Genomic DNA, 19014 nt, shown 5'->3' on the forward strand with positions numbered 1-19014 from the left:
ATTAGGAGCATTGCAGAGAATCCTACTTATAAAAATACCAAAAGAACTTTTGGTTAGTGGGGATGATAGAATAGACTCACTTCTTCCTGCTCCTACCCTCCAAATTCAAATGATTTCCTTGGAAATATTGGGATCCCTGGGTGGCGCAGCGGTTTAGCGCCTGCCTTTGGCCCAGGGTGTGATCCTGGAGACTCGGGATCGAATCCCACGTCGGGCTCCCGGTGCATGGAGCCTGCTTCTCCCTCTGCCTATGTCTCTGCCTCTCTCTCTCTCTGTGTGTGTGACTATCATAAATAAAATAAATAAATAAATAAAAATTAAAAAAAATATTTCAACAAATCATTACAAAAAGGCTGTAACCGGTGGAAAGGAAAAGGTGGTCTAGCTAGGAACCTAAGGATTTGAATATCTATGCTGTGGTGGATTCCCTGACCTTTGTTTTGACTGCTGTCTAGTCTTGACTCAAGTTCCAGTGATGTGCAACAAAGAAATGCCAATTCTCATGGAAAAGCAGAGGAAGAAAGTAGAAACAATTAAAGTACATAGACACACACATGCAAAAGCAGAGCCTGCTTTCAATGGGTGAACATCAGGAAAAATGGAAGCTCGACTGTGACATAAAGGAGAGATGGACACACAATAGAAGCACCAAGAGGAACTATCTACAGCATTTGCAAGAGCTAGTCCTTGCCTTGGGGGGGGGGGCACGTCCACCCACTCTGCCCCCAAAAATGAAGGGGACAGCAGGATCCACCTTCCCAAAGCAGAACCTATAGCTCTTCTCAGAGGCCTGATCCATCCCCCTCCCCCACACTTCTCAAGATTACTGCAGGTGTGCCTCAGCACCTGCACAGGGGACTCCAGTAAGGCTCCATGTCTCCTAGGTGTCTATTCAATGGTGGAAGGTGATCCAAGGCCAGCATCTCCCTATACTCCAGTCAATAGAAAATTTCCAACTAGTTATGGTGGCTCGTGGCATTCTGCCTTGCTAAACAACACCAGGTCAGGCACCTGCAGTTCCTCCACTCATTGGCAGAAAGCAACTAGGTCTGGTATTTGCACCAGAGGTGAACTAGTTTGGGGGTGCCTCCACACTCCACCCAGCAGCAGGTGACCTGGCAGATGCCTCCCTCCCCAGGGTATACTGGCAGATACAGAGTAGGAAAGCCAGTGGTACTGGGTGACTGAAAAATAGGCAAGGGGAAAATGCTCTACATCCCTTAGATCCTGAATCCCATGTCCCCCTCTAATGACACCCTATGGCCCACGGAAGCATTTTCTGCTACCACGGGCATCTCTGGCAATCACCCATCAGAAAAGCAGGTGGACTCCTATCAATGTGGTTCAGAATGCATTGCAAAAGCTCATGAAACTAAGTGACTATGGAATTACAGCCCACCAAAGTAGGCCAGAACAGACAGGCCAAACCTTAAAACAGGGCAACTTACTATGAAAGGATCAAGAGTTTTTTTTGTGGCATATCCAATATGTGCAGGTCAAGATAAAAAAAATCATTCTCCCTGTGTAGAACCAGCGAAGTCAAAACTTAAATGAGAAAAGGCAATCCCCGACAACCATAGAGATGAATCAGATGTGGGGACTAGTTTGCAACGATTTTAAAGTAGCTAATATAAAATTTCTTGAAGGAGTAATTATGGATTACTGTGAAATTAAAAAAAAAAAAAGATAGCAAACCTTTGCCAAGTCACAGAAATGTTATAAAACGTACCAAATGGGAATTAAATATTTAAAAAATAGAATAAGGAAAATAAAAAACTTGCTGGCTGGGATCCATTGTAGAGTGTAGATATGACAGAAGATGAAATCAGTGAACTTGAGGACAGATCAACAGAACATAGTATTCAGGAAAACGGTACAACAAGCAAACAAACATGAACAGAGAGTTTGGGAGCTATGGGACTAAAGCTGAAGGGCCAACATTTGAATCATCTGAGTTCCAGAAAGAACAAACAGTCGAAGCAATATAGATCCAATTCAGATATGACATAGCAGCTGGAATGATCAGACAGGGAAGATAAACAACTAAGATAAATATGTTAGGATTTCTAATGGGAAAAGTAGACAACATGCAATAATAGATAGGTAATGGAGGTAGATAGATGGAAACTGTAAAAGTGAACAAATAGGGAATGCCAGAATTCATACTACTGCAATAGCTGTGAAAAAGTGAAAAATGTCTTTGACGGGATCCTCAGTAGTTGTGACCTGCCCAAATAAAGAATCCGTGACCTTGAAGAATGGCCAACAAGGACCTCCCAAAGCGAAACGCAAATAGAAAAAAAGATGAAAAAGTGTAGAGTAGAAGAACATCCAATATCTGTGGAACAATTTCAAAATATATGACATACACATAATTTGAGTACCAGAAGTGGAAGCAAGAGAAAAAGAGAACAGAAAAAAAATTGAAAAATGATGACTGTGCAATTTCCAAATTACTGATAGGCACTGAATCAGATCCCCAGAAAGCTCACAGGACAGCAAGTTATTAAAACCAGAAAGGCTACCTCATGGACTATAAATCTGAATTAAAGAAAAGGCAAAGAAGGAATCTTGAAGAAAAGAAGACCAAGACACACACACACACACACTCTCTCTCTCTCTCTCTCTCTCTCTCTCTCTCTCTCTCTCTCTCTCAAGAACAACAGGAACAACAACTAGGAAACTTCATTACCCCTAGAGGAACAAGAAAATTACAATGAAGTCCTGTGAGTGACCATGCAAACAAGAAGAGAGTATAAGGGGACAGTTTAATGTGCCAAAAGAAAAATAATTCACCATCCTAGGATCATTATATATATAGTAAAATATATTCTGTAAAAACGGTAGAGCAAAGAAAAACTTTTTCTCTCAGACAAAGAAAAATAGAGGAAATTGTCACCATTTATACTGCAAAAAAAAATGGAAAAGATTTTATTCAGGAAGAAGAAAAATGGTAAAGGTAAAAAATTTGGATTTAAAAAAAATTTACATTAAAAAGGAAGTGCACCAGAGAAGAAACACAGAAAGGCAAATAAAGTTAATTTTTCATGTTCTTAATAGATTGAAAAGTAACTCGTTTAAATAATAAAATTTATTTTATTCTTGACAAATGGCAAAAAAAAAAATAGTTTAAATAATGAGACTTAAGCATAGCCGGTGAGTATTGCAAGGAGTAAGTGAAAAAAATGACAGTCATGTAAAAAAAGGGCAGAAGTATTGTTAAGTTACCTGCTCAGTTTGTCAATAGTGTCATCTGAAGCTGCCCTTACATTAGTTTGAAATGTATATGTAACCTCTAAGGGAAGCTCTAAAATGTTTTTAAACACCTATAATCTATACACTAAGAGGTGCAAAAAAACCTGGCTTTATACAAAACATGCTCAATTAAAACCAGAGAAGGCAGGAAAGTGAGCCTCTTGTAATGAATAGAAAACAGCTACAAACATGGTTGATATCGATGCAAGTATATCAGTATCCACTTTAAATAGGAATGGCGTATAAACAGCAATCCAAAGTCAGAGTGGATTTTAGAAATTCACCAGTGTATATTGTCTGCAAGCACCTATTTTTAAGAGAGTGATTCCGAGAGGCTTTATTAAGTAAAGGGATGAAGAAAGACATACCATGCTAACAGTAAGCTAAAGACCTGTGGAGTATTTCTATTAATTTCAAACTGTCAGGGGCATGAACCTCAACAGAAATGACAGAACAGTCACAACTGCGGAAGCCTAAGAAGGTATGAGTACTAAATAGGAGTTAGTATCCTGGATGGGATCTTGGAACGTGAAAAGGCCATTCGAGAAAAGCTGAAACAGTCTGAATAAAGTATAGTCTTTGGTTAATGATAACACATCAATATCAGTTCATTAATGTTACAGTTGTGCCACATCAACATTAAATGATCGTAATAGGGAATGTGATTGTCGGGTATATGGGAACCGTCTTTATTCTCTTCATAGTAATTCTCTAAGCCTGAAACTGCTTTAAAAAGTAAGATTTCCTTTCAAGAAGCACATTGCTACCATGTTGCAGGAGTTGCAGTCATCTTGAGGCTGTCTGGGCAGATGTTTTTAGACATAAAGTGTCAGTGTTTTACAAAGTATACTCAACCCTACTAGCACAACCAGGCTGTGGCCAGCAGCCGCCGAACAACTCAAGTGTGGATGGATGAACTTAAAGAGCTTAACGACCATCACAACCCCCACGCCCGCGTGGAACCCTTTGGGGATGTGACAGAGAGGAGGCAGCTCCATGCAAAGCTCCAGCGGAAGGATTTCAGGTGTTCTTGGAGAACGTGTACCCAGAATTGCACGTGCCTGATGACAGACCTGCCTTCTTTGGGATGCTCTGGGAACAGAGGACTGAAAGATTACTGCTTTGACTCTAACCCTCCCAGTGGAAACCAAATCGTGGGACACCAGGCCTTTCTAACCTCTATCATGGAATAGGTCAGAACCAGTTTTTGAATACACGTCCCAGAATGAAATACACTGTGACACCCACCAGCCAGAGGTCTGCATAGCTGTGGACGCAGGAACGGATCTTCTCATCATGCATCTCTGCCAGGGAACTGCCACAGGGAATCAGAAGTTCATCTTGCAGGAGGATGGTTCTTTATTTCACATACAGTCCAATGAATTCGTTCAGGCTGAGAGGAAGGCATTCAGTGACAGTTTCATACCATCCTTATGGGACTGCACGGATTTGGAACATTAGAAGTGGCTCTTCAGGGAACACATGTAATAAAGTGTCACTGTACCAACGAGCTCATGGAGGGAGCGGGATGCCCCTGGACTCTGTGTCCAACACAGACTTAGCTGAGTACAGTGAGAGACCTCACCCCAGTGAGAGAGCCCATCCTGGCTGCTCCACTTTTATAAGGAAGTCATTTTGCATTCTGTGAAAGTGATGTTGGATTTGACAAGCTTTGTACGGATTTTGAAAACTTCAAAATTGCTCCCAAGTACTCTATTCTCAAAGGGTAATCATAAAATGTTAACTCTTGGAACTCCTGGATGGCTCAGCTGTTAAGCCTCTGCCTTTGGCCTGGGGCGTTATCCTGGAGTCCTTGGATCTAGTCCCACATCAGGCTCCCCGCACGGAGCCTGCTTCTCCCTCTGCCTATGTCCCTGCCTTTGTCTCTCTCTCTCTCTCTCTCTCTCTCTCTCTCCTCTCTCTCTCTCTCTCTCTCTCTTTCTCTCTCTCTCTCCCTCCAATAAATAAATAAAATCTTTAAAATAAATAAATAAAATATTAACTCTTGCTATTCAGAGAATTAAACCTTTAAGTATTTTTGAATTGTACAAAGAAAAAAGGTCAATCTGGTCCAGTATGTCATTCTTAGCCATTGTATTCTTGTTGATGCTGTGTTATGATGATCTATCCTTTGATGTAAGTGGAATGCTAATGTCCCTACTGTTATGGTATTTTATCCACTCGTTCCTTTGTGTTTGTCATTAATTGTTTTATATATTTGGCTGTTCCTATGTTGGGTGCGTAAATATTTACAGTTGTTTCATCTTCTTTTTTGTCTCCTTTATTATGACATAGTAGCCTTCTTCATCTGTTTTTACAGTCTCTGGTTTGAAGTTTAGTTTGTCTGATATGAGAATGGCTATTCCAGCTTTCTTTTGATATCCATTAATATGATAGATGTTTCCTCATCCCCTCACTTTCAATCTGCACATGTCTTTAGATCTAAAATGCATCTCTTGTAGGCAGCATATAGATAGGTTTTGTTTTTTATCCATTCTGATATCCTATATCTTTTTATTAGAGCATTTAGTCCATTTTCTTTCAAAGTAATTATTAATAGATATGTATTTAGTGACATTTTATTACTGGTTCTGTTAAAGTTTCTAGTGATTTCTCTGATCCTTTCTTGTCTTTGTCACTTCTGGTCTGTTCTTCCCACCCAGAGAGTCCCCTTTAATATTTCTTGCAGGGCTGCTTTAGTGGTCATGAACTCCTTTAGTTTTTGTTTGTCTGGAAACTCTATCTCTCCTTCTGTTCTTAATGATAGCCCTGCTGGATAGAGTGTTCTTGTCTGCAGATTTTTCCCATTCAGCACTTCAAATATATTATGCCACTCTTTTCTGTCTTGCCAAGTTTCTGTGGAGAGATCTGAAGCTAACCTTATGGGTCTTCCCTTATAAGTTGAGTACTTCTTTTTATGTTGCTGGTTTTAAGATTTTTTTCTTTATCACTATTTTTGCAAATTTAATTACAATGTGTCTTGGTGCTGCTTTTATTGATTTTGATAGGGGTTCCTGTGCCTCCTTGGTCTGGATATCAGTTTCCTTCAAGATTAGGGAAGTTTTCAGCTATTATTTCCTCAAATAAATTTTCTGCCCCCCTTTTCTCTTTTCTTCCTCATTTCACACTTCAGGGAATGTCTCTGGTGTGTCCAGTGTGTTCTCTATTGTTGTGTTGTGACTGTTCTATCCTTCATGCTAGTCATCTGCGGAGGCTGTCCTTGCCTATTGTAGACAGTGTTTGGTCCTTGGCCAGAGTGTGGTGACTTTTAATATGTGCTACGGGTCTACCTATGAAATGAGACCTGACACTATCTCCACCAGAATAGAGGCCCTGTAGAACTCTCTGTTTGGTGATGTGGTATGGGCAGTGGTTTGTGCTTGTCTTCTGGGCAGGAGACTCACCGTGCTGAGACTGAGGCATGCATGACTGAGAAGGGTAGTACTACCAGATCATAGGGTGGTAGGGCTTGATGTAATCAAGTTGGGCATCCAGTGTTGGTGTCTCCATGAATGCTACCTTTCAGGGATACACTGTGAGGGGAGCAAATAATCTCATTGTGTGCCTCAGGCATTCTTCAGACTACTGTTTCCATGCTGTCTGATCCTGTGTAGTTTTCCTGCCTTCTCTCTGGGAGCAGCACTGTGCCCGCAGCCTCTATCCCAGCCAAACTCGATGACCTTTGAAATTCCAGGATTTAAGCCCTGCTGGTTTAAGAGCTCATGAAATTCAGCCCTTCTCGTTCTCCAAGGCAATGACTTTGGGGAAATGTTCTCTTTGTGCCTTCTCTTCATGTGCTTATTTCTCCCCCTCTTTCCCTTCTCCACTAGGGCTGCCTCCCCCCGTAGCACCAACAGTATATTTCTCTCCTAAATCAGATCACCATACTTCCTACCTTCTTTGATGTGAACTCTTTTCTGTCTAGTTGTAGAGTTTTTTTTCTGTCAGTTTTCTGGTTGATTTGTGGGATATTTAGGATGATTTGATAGCTATCTAGTTGTGTTCATGTGATGAGGTAAAGGTCTACTCTACCACCATCTTCCTGTGTCCAGAGAAGATTGTTTTGTATGGTACATGGGTAATCCACATAACCTATCTTCTGGATCATAATACATTGGAGCCATTAATCTTATCTACATTAACAATGCAAGTAACTTAAGGCCAAAGGCTGAGTTCTTCTTTTGTCATGAGTGCAGGGATGCGGAAGTATTTCCTTACAAATTAATGATCAGCAAGATATAGTAGAATAAGTAAATGTGTTGAGATAAGCTATAAAACCTACAGTACCAAAGCAGTCAGATTCACAGTGTCACTCTGATAACCTAAGTTATGGGAAGAAGCAAGTATGTTAGAAAACTGGCATTGGTGGTATATCCATCATCACTCCAACTCATAAGAAGTAAATGAACGTGGTGAAAGTATTGACAAATAATTTGAAATTATCATGAAGCCATCTTCTTTACTCCCTAAACCTCCTTCAGATAGTGCAGTTATCAAATCTGGATATTGTGTTAAGCAACGGATGGTGATGAAGTAACTGGAAGAGAAGATATTTTTTTCAATTGGATGAAAATACAATAGGCTACTTCAAATCTGAACTGGAAAAGGAACTTCTCCAGATAATACCACTTAAAGAAGATCATGGAGTACAGGAGTGTAGACAGAGCAATGTAATGATAAGGGACATTCTCTTTGAAATTGTAACATTGTTTTGAACTTTCTATGTGCAGGCTGATAGCCCTGAAGCAATGCACAACTGGACTAAAGCAGTCTGTGGAGTTTACTAAAAGAAACCAAGTCCCAGGACTTACTCAATACTTACAACTGATGATAGAAAGTTGAGTTAACCAAACTGCCTTTTACAATTACAGTATCTGACTTTGTCAACACTAATGCAAACTATTTCTCTAAAGTCATCAGAGTGTGTAAGTATATTTTTAAATGATAACTTATGAAAAAAGGAACTTTACTAATTGAAAAAAATCACATTAAACTATCTTCTAAAAGTTAATTTACTGAATTGGCTCTAGAGTTCCAATTTCTATGTTTTATGTATTTAAAAAATTTTGACCACACCACTTGAAATGCATAATTGTTTTAAGAGTATGTGCAAATTCATACATGTGTATGCACTGGATAAACTCTACATTACCATAGATTGCATAGAATTTTAAATCTCAGATGAAATTTAGTCACCTTATAGGAATCTATAGTGTTTTGTTAATTTGTACCACTTTGTTTTCAAAAAAAAATTTGTACCACTTTGTTTTCAAAGTGACTAGTGTCATAAATAAACACAATATACTAGGAACTATATGGCAGCTCATTTGCAGTGGTCACATTTAAGGATATATTTACATTTGACTTAGTTGGAAGCAAATTGAAATCAATATTTACTACTGATAATTCTTTCACTACAGTTTTTTATTACAGTGAAATTCAGGGAAGAAAACTGAATTTGTCAGACTGCCAGACAAAATAAAAGGCTTGAAAAATGTTGAGTTCTGCTAATTAAAGAAATATAAAGAAACATGACCTTTTATTTTTATTTTCTGCTTTTTCATTTTTTGTCCCAAAATATGTGAAATAATTCCTACTGCTGATTAGGAAAAATACACTGAAAATACACTGAAAAAAAAAAGTTAAAACTAGTAGGCTCCCTTTTATTTTTTTTAAGATTTTATTTATTTATTCATGATACAGAGAGAGAGAGAGAGCAAGAGAGAGAGAGGAAGGCAGGCTCCACACAGGGAGCCCAACGCAGGACTCGATCCTGCCTGGGACTCCAGCATCACACTCGGGCCGAAGGCAGGTGCTAAACCACTGAGCCACCCAGGGATTCCCTGTTAGGCTCCCTTTTAAACAAGTTAGTTGCGACCAGAATGCTGCATTCTAGTTTAGGCTGACTGAATCTTCAGGTGGCAAAGCTGCCAAATTTGGCTTTGGTGACAGAACTGGTTTCTGATTAGAAATGACTGTTGAGTGTCATTGCTTTAAACTCACTCCTAAAAATGCATTGCCTTGGATTGAGAAAGACAAATATGGGATGCGTGGATGGCTTAGCAGTTTAAGTGTCTGCCTTCAGCTCAGGGCGTGATCCTGGAGGCCTGGGATTGAGTCCCACATTGGGCTTTCTGCCTGAGCCTGCTTCTCCCTCTGCCTATGTCTCTGCCTCTCTCTGTGTGTCTCTCATGAATAAACAAATAAACTCTTAAAAAAAGAGAAAGACAAGTACCATATGATTTCACTCATATGAGGAATCTAAAAAGAACAAATGAGTAAAGAAACAAAAAGCAGAATCAGACTATAAATACAGAGAGCAAAGTAATGGTTGCCAGGGTAGAGAGGAGTGAGGGGAATGGGCAAAGTGGGTGAAGGGGAGTGGAGGATAAATATTTCCAGTTATTGAATGAATAAGTCATGGCAATAAGAGGCACAGCCTAAGGAATATAGTTAATGATATTGTAATGGCATTGTATGGTGAGACGGTAGCTACACTTGTGGTGAACATAGCATAATATATAAACTTTTCAAATCACTATGTTCTGCACCTGAAACTAATGTAATGTTGTGTGTCAACTATACTCAAAAAACTTAAAAAGAAATGAATTTAAAATGCATTCTCTTAGGAAGGAACTTGCACATGTACACTGCATGGCTCATGCTTCTGTGTTTTGTTGTTTTTCTAGAGAATAAAGTCTCACACTGAGCTACTTAAAAAATTGTGGAACCATAATAACGATTCAAAGAACACAAAACTGTAGCCTAAGTGTTGTTTAATTTATTAGGCTGGATGGTGGGTGCATGGACTAATTGTACAACTCTGTATATATTTTTTAAAATTAAATTTATTTTAATGAAGTTGAATGAAGGCTTCCTTTTCTGTTAGTATAAATATTCAAGCATCAGCATCTTTATTTCTGTTGCATAGTTCAGGTAACAAAGAAATTATTATGAGCAATGGGCTAGACATTGTGCTAGGTGCTTGGGGTACAAAAGTGAAGACAAACACAGTCCCAACCTTTTCTAACAATCTAGTGAAACAACTGAAATAGTTCACATTGACTGTATGCTTATGTAGTATTTATGAGTGATAGAAGTATTTTAAATGTATGCTATTTAATTTTCACAATAGTGCTATGAAGTAGGTATTAATTTTATACTGTTTCTGAGACTTACATAAATTAAAAAGCCCAAAATCACCCAGCTATTAAATAGCAGAGCTGGAATTTAAAAGGATGTCAGCCTGGTTCAGTATGATGTTAGTTAACCTCCCAAAACATATCATTTCCATATAAGCAAGGAATTCCCATATAATGTAGGAAGTGATACTACCTAGCAAGCTGCATAGATGCTGTGGGTGCCAGAGGACAGCCACTGTGCCCAAGCATCCAGGTATGATGTCAGGAGACACTAAGGAGACATGTGATGAACAAAATATCTCTATACTTCCTTTAAAAGATCAAAACCTGGTGAGGTAGTTCTGACTTACAGATTTACAGCAGTAATTTAAAAAAATACCAAGAATTCTCACAGAGAAGATCCTAAAGAAGGAGACTTCATGCCTGTTCAACACAGACTCAGGAATCTCAAGTGTATCTTCAAGTGCCATGGCAGCAGTATGGAAAGAACAATGTCTTCATCTTGAGCCTAGCTGGACTTGCACCTGATTTTTTCTCCCTCCTCAAAACTGAAGAACTTTATTGAAAACAATGACTGATAGAAACTCCAGATTTTTTTTTAAATTTTTTTATTTATTTATGATAGTCACACAGAGAGAGAGAGAGGCAGAGACACAGGCAGAGGGAGAAGCAGGCTCCATGCACCGGGAGCCTGACGTGGGATTCGATCCCGGGTCTCCAGGATCGCGCCCTGGGCCAAAGGCAGGCGCCAAACCGCTGCGCCACCCAGGGATCCCCGCTTTTTTGTTTTATTGCTGGTTTTCTAAGCTGTGCAAAAGCTTTTTAGTTTGATATAGTTCCATTTGCTTATTTTTGCTCTTGTTGACCTTGCCCAGTGGTAAAAATGCAAGATGGTTTCTAGCCATTGAGAGATCATTGAAGCTGGGAAGTTGGCAGAGATGGTACAGCACACACCATAGATGATATTGGTTCACAGTGAAGGTACAGTTCCACAGGGTTTGGAAGCTTCTGAAGAAGGTTTTCCAGAAAGTTCAGATATCATGGTTGAACATACCCCATCAGGTACACTACAGCACTACATCTTGTCAAAATTGGTCCATTTCTCAGTGCTAGTGGAGCCAGTGCTCCAGATGCAGGTGACACTGGATACCAAGCCCTCTGTATACATTTTTATGTATTTAACATGTTATAATATTTAAATTACTGATCATAAGAACTTATATAATTTAGTCATCTTTCTAAATTTATAAAGTAATTTTATAATGCCCTTAACATATGTTAAGTTCACTTTAACAATTTTATTATGTATTATTCAGATATAAGCTGCTCTTACATAGCATACCATGATTTATCATGTACACTATATTTATATTCGTGTTTCCAAATTAGTATCTGAGGTAATTTAGCAATACATAGGTCTATATAAATGACAACAGTGAAATATTAAAAGAGTAGAATAGAATCCAAGAAATTTGAAACCCAAAACTATATTGGGCACAGACTGTAGAAAAATTAATAAGCAGAGAGGGAATGGGATGTCAGTATGGAATCCAGAAAGTGGTGCATTAAGAAGGAAATTTGAACATTTAATGCCTTTTTGTAGGAGTGATGAATATGTTAAGGTCATTCACACAACCATGAAAATCATAACTCATAAGAGCTATGACTTACTGTGCACCAAGGAATCTTATCATTAGGATTTTATCCAGTGTAGATAGGAAAAGAACATGCAGACACAAAGATACAAATCATTGGTCTACTTGCAAACTAAAATTCTTATTAAAAATCACCTGTTGGAAAAAAAAATCACCTGTTGGTTTATGGTTCTGGTACAAGATAAATTCTTCCCACCAAGTACAACTAAAAACTTTACACATGATACATAAAAATGGATTTTAAAAGACCCTGGACGGTGGGGAGAATGTCTTACAACGCTCCCCTCCAACTCAACAGAATAAAGCAACCCAGGTCTGACATTTTCCAAAGCCCAAACTATCAGTAGCAGATAACCCAGATAGGTTCATTTCTCCCTTGAATTGAAGTATTATCATCAATATCAATGAGCCAGGTGGCAATGGCCAGGAAGATCTATCAGGAGACTTGCTGATAAGCAGCCAGGGGAAGTGCTTTTCTTCCCTGCTAGGCTACCTTCCCTTGTCAGAGACAAGGGGCAAAAGTAGCTCCACCCAGGAAGCTTCTTCATCCCCAGGGTCTGAGGACATCATCCATACTAAAAGTTTTAAAGCAACCATTATAAAAATGCTTCAACAAACAATTTAGAATTCTCTTAAATGAAGAAAAATAGAAATCTTCAGTAAAAAATAATACAACTGAAATAAGAAAACTTTGCTTAAGTAGGCCCAATAGTAGAATGGAGAAGACAAAGCATAGAGTCAATGAACTGAGGATATATCCATAGCATTTATCCAATGTGGACATAGAAACAGAGTAGAAACAAACAAAGCAGAGCCTGAAGAACCTGTGACAAAATAACAACAACAACAAAATCTAACTGCATTCGGCTGTTTACAAGAAACTTCAAATTCAATGACATAGATCATAGTGAAAAATGGAAAAAAAATATACAATGCAAGAACTAACAAAAGGAAATTTTTTGAGGAAAAGATCGATAACATTGATAAACCTTTTGCTAGAAGAGCAAAAATAGAATGAGAGAATACACAAATCATGATACCAAAAATGAAATTGGGGATCTCATTATAGATCCTACATAATTAAAAACATAACAGGGAATATTACAAACAACTTTATACTCATAAATTTGACAGTTTTTTTTAAATTTGACAATTTAAAAGAAAAAGAAATATTCCTCAAAAATTACAACTTACCAAAACCCAACCAAGATAATCTACATAATCTGATCATCTGATTAGTCCTATAACCATGAAAGATTTTGAATTTGTAATAAGAAAGTTCCAGAAAGAGGAATCTGTATGCCAAGATGGTTTCACTGGACAAGTCTATCAAACACTTAAAGAAAAATTAACATTAATTTACACAATCTCTTCCAGAAGATAAAAGGGAGGGGGAATACTTCCTATAATCATTTTATGATTTAACTATTAATCCAATTCCAAAATAAGATAAAAGCAGTACAAAAAAGAAAACTACAGAGCATTATTTCTCATGAACATAAATGAAATAAAACAGTAAACTATCAAACTATTAAAACTAAAATCCAAAAATGCAAAAAAGAATTATTTTGACTTATTAATGTACATATGCCTATTCCCACTCTGCACAATGACTGGAACATACCCAATAATACTACAAATAATATTTACCAAAAAGGTAAATGCACCAATTAAAGACAAACTACCACCATCCAACCACCTAAGCCCCAAATCAAAGGCTGTACAAAATGGTAAATGGCATACATTTTGGACTCAAATATTTACCAAATGTGTGAACAGAAACAATTTTTTTCAACTCCTCTGAGCTTCCAAAGAACTTTTTCTCACCATTTACTATCTGACTGCTAAGTCAATGCCATATATTTTAGGGTTTCATGGGTTTTGTTTCTGTAACATTCCACTTCCAGTACCAGTAGCTATTTCAGTCAGGCTAAGCAAGATTAAGTTGTTGTAATAAAATACACCAAACTCTCAGTGATTTGACACTTATTTTTTTGCTCACTGTACATGTTTTTCATGGATCAGATGGGGTATTTTCTCTATATTATCCTTTCTTGGGAACATAGGGTAACGGAGGCTACAACCTCTGAATCTTCACCAGTTACAGCAGCAAGAAGAAGAAAGCATGGAGAAACATTCATCAGTTCTTAACTGCTCCCAAAATAAGTGACACTTTTTACTTCCTTTTTTAAAAATATTTTATTTATTTATTCATGAGAGACAGAGAGAGAGGCAGAGACATAGGCAGAGGGAGAAGCAGGCTCCTCACAGGAAGCCTGATGCAGGACTCAATTCTGAAACCCCGGGATCACGCCCTGAGCCAAAGACCAATGCTCAACCGCTGAGCCACTCAGGTGTCCCTTTTACTTCCTTTTATATTTCATTTATCAGAGAAAGGAACATAGCTATGCCTAACTTCAAGAGAGCAAGGAAATGTGACACTTATCATTGAACAGCATTTCCCAGATTTAAAATTGATAAGGAATAGTAATATTTACTGCATATTTAATTAAAATAAGTATTAATAAGTATTTGCCTCACATGGCATATATGACCCATCGGCAAACCCTGTCAACTCTACCGTCAAAAATGTATCCTGAATATGTCCAGTTCTCATCTCCTGTAATATAAACCTCTGTCACAGATTGAGATTTTTGGAAAACAGATGCTGACGTGAAGTTGAGTGCAAAAATTATATTGCAGACTATAGTATATTTGTAAGTGTTCAAGCAACAGAACCAGAGATTGCTTAAAAGGAATTGGCTTACAGACACTGGCTGCCTAACTTGCTTATACCAAGCCCCATACTCCTGTGCTCTGTCCCAACTGCCCTTTTTGGCCACACTTGCCTCAGTCCAGTGAGGCAGGCCCCTCCCCTCGAAGACGAGCACAAGGACTTGTCCACACCACATCTATAAAGCCTAGAGTTTTAAATGTTAACAGGCTTGGTTGGGATAGAGCCTAGAGGGCACTGTGTTGCTCCTGGAGAAAAGGCAGGCAAACAACCTGAAGGCAGACAGTGTACAAGCAGTGATCTGAGAAACAACTGAGACACACAGGGGGAGAATATTCCATCTTCTTAGATTGCTTCCCTGAGAGGCAGCATTCATAGAGATGCCTCTCTGGAGACAAAAAGAGCTGTCTGGCATCATTTTCCTCTCCTGCCCTTTAGTATAAACACAGAGCCACCTGCAGTAAACCGCACAGCTCCAACACTGGCTGCCTAACTTGTTTACACCAAGTTCCACAACCTTGTGCTTTGACAGGACTGTCCTTTTCAGCCAAGCTTGCCTCAGTCCTAGAGAGGTGGGCCCCTGCCACAGAAGACCAGTATAAGCTCCTGCACATACCATGTCTCTTCACCAGAGAATTCTGCAGGGCTTCAATTCTAGTGGAGGTAGTACCAGATTTCATTTAATAAGCATACCAGAGCACACCTAGTTAACAATCACCATCCTCTGGCCAAGGACCAAACATTGCCCACAGCAGGCAAGTAGAGGCTCTGCAGATGATGGCCCTGAAGGACAGAGCAGCCAAAACACAACAGCAGAGAGCATGCAGCATGCACTAGAGACACTCCCTGAGCAGCAGGTCCTGAACACACATGGCTTCTTCTTTATAAAGCCATTTCTTTCAAGAGCAGGATACACAAATGGCTTTTTTAAACATATTCAGAAAGGCGGAGACTTAGACAAAATACTAAAATGGAAGAATTCATCCCAAATGAAAGACCAAGATAAGACTAGGCCAAAGATCTAAGAGAAACAGACAAAAGTAAAATACCTGATGGAGAATTTAAAGGGAAAATCACTCAGCATAATACCCTCCAGTTCCATCCACGTCGAAGCAAATGGTGGGTATTTGTCATTTCTAATAGCTGAGTAATATAAAAAAAATAAAAAATAAAGGGAAAATCATAAGGATACTCACTGGGCTTGAAAAAGAATGGAAGACATCAGTGAGAACCTTACCACAGAGATAAATGAGTTAAAAAAATTAGTCAGAAATGAAGAATATTATAACTGAGGTTGAAAACAGGCTTGATGCAATGAACAGCAGGCTGGAAGAAGCAGAGGAACAAGTAAGTGATATAGAAGACAAGATAATAAACCTGGACAAAAGAGAGAAAGAGGAATTATGGAACATAAGAATAGACATAATGAACTCAGTGACTCCATCAAACTTAATAACATTTGTATTAAGAAGTCCCAGAAGGAGACGAGAGAAAAAGAGGGCAGAAAAATTATTTGAGGAAATAATAGCTGAAACTTCCTTAATCTTGAATGAAACTGATATCCAGACAAGGAGGCACAGAGAACCCCCATCAAAATCAATAAAAGCAGCACCAAGACACATTGTAATTAAATTTGCAAAAATAGTGATAAAGAAAAAAATCTTAAAACCAGCAACATAAAAAGAAGTACTCAACTTATAAGGGAAGACCCATAAGGTTAGCTTCAGATCTCTCCACAGAAACTTGGCAAGACAGAAAAGAGTGGCATAATATATTTGAAGTGCTGAATGGGAAAAATCTGCAGACAAGAACACTCTATCCAGCAGGGCTATCATTAAGAACAGAAGGAGAGATAGAGTTTCCAGACAAACAAAAACTAAAGGAGTTCATGACCACTAAAGCAGCCCTGCAAGAAATATTAAAGGGGACTCTCTGGGTGGGAAGAACAGACCAGAAGTGACAAAGACAAGAAAGGATCAGAGAAATCACTAGAAACTTTAACAGAACCAGTAATAAAATGTCACTAAATACATATCTATTAATAATTACTTTGAAAGAAAATGGACTAAATGCTCTAATAAAAAGATATAGGATATCAGAATGGATAAAAAAAGACAAAACCTATCTATATGCTGCCTACGAGAGACTCATTTTAGATCTAAAGACTTGCAGATTGAAAGTACAGGGATTGGGAAACACTTATCAAACAAATGGATGTCAAAAGAAAGCCAGAGTAGCAAAACTTTTTTTTCAGAAAAAGTAGACTTTAAAACAAAGCCTAACAGGAGATAAAGAAGGATATATATAATCATAAAGGGGACAATGCAACAAGAAGATAAAATAATTGTAAATATTTATGCATCCAACATGCAAATATATAAAACAATTAAATACAAACATAAAGAAACTAATTGATAATAATACAATAATAGTAGGGGACTTTACACCCCACTTACATCACTAGACAGATTATCGTAACACAACATCAACAAGGAAACAATGGCTTTGAATGACACACTGGATCAGATTGACTTAGTTATATTCAGAACATTCCATCCTAAAGCAGCAGAACACACATTCTTTTTGAGTGCACATGAGATATTCTCCAGAATAGATCACATACTAGGTCATAAAATAAGTGTCAACAGATACAAAGAGATTGACATCACACCATTCACCTTTTTGGATCATAACATTAAGAAACTAGAAATCAACCCAAAGAAAGATTTCGGAAAGACCACAAATACATGGAAGTTAAACAACATGCCACCAAACAATGAATAGACCAATGAGGAAATAAAGAAGAAATAAAAAATACATGGAAACAAATGAAATTAAAACACAATGGTCCAAAACCTTTGGGAGGCAGCAAAAGTGGTCCTAACAGGGAAGTATATAGAAATAGAGGCCTACCTGAAGAAGCAAGTAAAATCTCAGCTAAACAACTTAAGCTTACATCTAAAGAAGCTAAAAAAGAACAACAAAGCCTAAATCCAGCAGAAGAAAAGAAGTATTAAAGATCAAAGCATAAATAAATGATATAGAAACTAAAAACGAATATAGCAGATCAATGAAACTAGGAGCTGAGTCTTTGAAAAAACTTAATAATATTGATAAACCGCTAGCTAGACTTATCAAAAAGAAAAGAGAAAGGACCCAAATAAATAAAATCACAAATGAGAGAGGAGAGATCACAATCAACATCACAGACATACAAAGAATTTTAACAGAATATTATGAAAAACTATATGCCAACAAATTGGGCCACCTGGAAGAAAGGAACAAATTCCTAGACACATGTAAACTACCAAATCTGAAGCAGGAAGAAAAGAAAACTTGAACCGACTGATAACCAGCAAATAAATTGAATCAGTTATGAAAATTTTCCAACCAACAAAAGTCCAGGGCCAGATGGCTTCACAGGCAAATTCTACCAAAAACTTAAGGAAGAGTTAATATCTCTTCTTATGAAACTATTCCAAAAAATAGAAGAGGAAGGAAAACTTCCAAATACATTCTATGAGACCAGCATTACCCTGATACCAAAATCATATAAAAGCTCCACTAAAAAAAAAGAGAACTCTAGGCAAACATCTCTGATGAATATGGATGCAAAAATTCCCAATAAAATACTAGCAAATTGAATGCAACAACACATGACAAGAATCACACACCACAATCAAGTGGCATTTATTCCTGGGTTGCAAGGGTGTTTCAATATTTGCAAATCAATCAATGTGATATACCACAATAATAAAAGAAAGGATAAGAACTCTGATCCTCTGGGACACCTGGGTGGCTCAGTGGTTGAGCATCTGCCTTCGGCTCAGGGCGTGATCCCGGGATTGGGAATCAAGTCCCACATCGGACTCCCTGCGAGGAGCCTGCTTCTCCCTCTGCCTGTGACTCTGCCTCTCTCTCTGTGTCTCTCATGAATAAATAAATAAAACCTTAAAAAAAGAACTATATGATCCTCTCAATAGATAAAGAAAAATCATTTCACAAAGTGCAACATCTATTCATGATAAAAAAAAAAAACCCTCAACAAAGTGTAGTTAGAGGGAACACACCTCAACATAATAAAGAATGTATCTAAAAAACCCACGGCAAATATCATATATGGAGAAAAACTGAGAACTTTTCCTCTATGGTCAGGAACATGACAGGGATGCCACTCTCACTACTATTATTTAACATTGTACTGGAAGTCCTAGCCAGAAAAGTAGAC

General features: G+C 38.1%; 1 pseudogene; it reads left to right on the top strand.

The window, feature by feature from the left end:
* Positions 1-257: 257 nt before the first annotated feature.
* On the top strand, positions 258-10122 carry LOC140597534 (pleckstrin homology domain-containing family A member 1 pseudogene; annotated as a pseudogene).
* Positions 10123-19014: the final 8892 nt, after the last annotated feature.

The sequence above is a fragment of the Vulpes vulpes genome, unplaced genomic scaffold (assembly GCF_048418805.1).
Source record: "Vulpes vulpes isolate BD-2025 unplaced genomic scaffold, VulVul3 u000000686, whole genome shotgun sequence".
In the NCBI taxonomy this organism is placed as follows: domain Eukaryota; kingdom Metazoa; phylum Chordata; class Mammalia; order Carnivora; family Canidae; genus Vulpes; species Vulpes vulpes.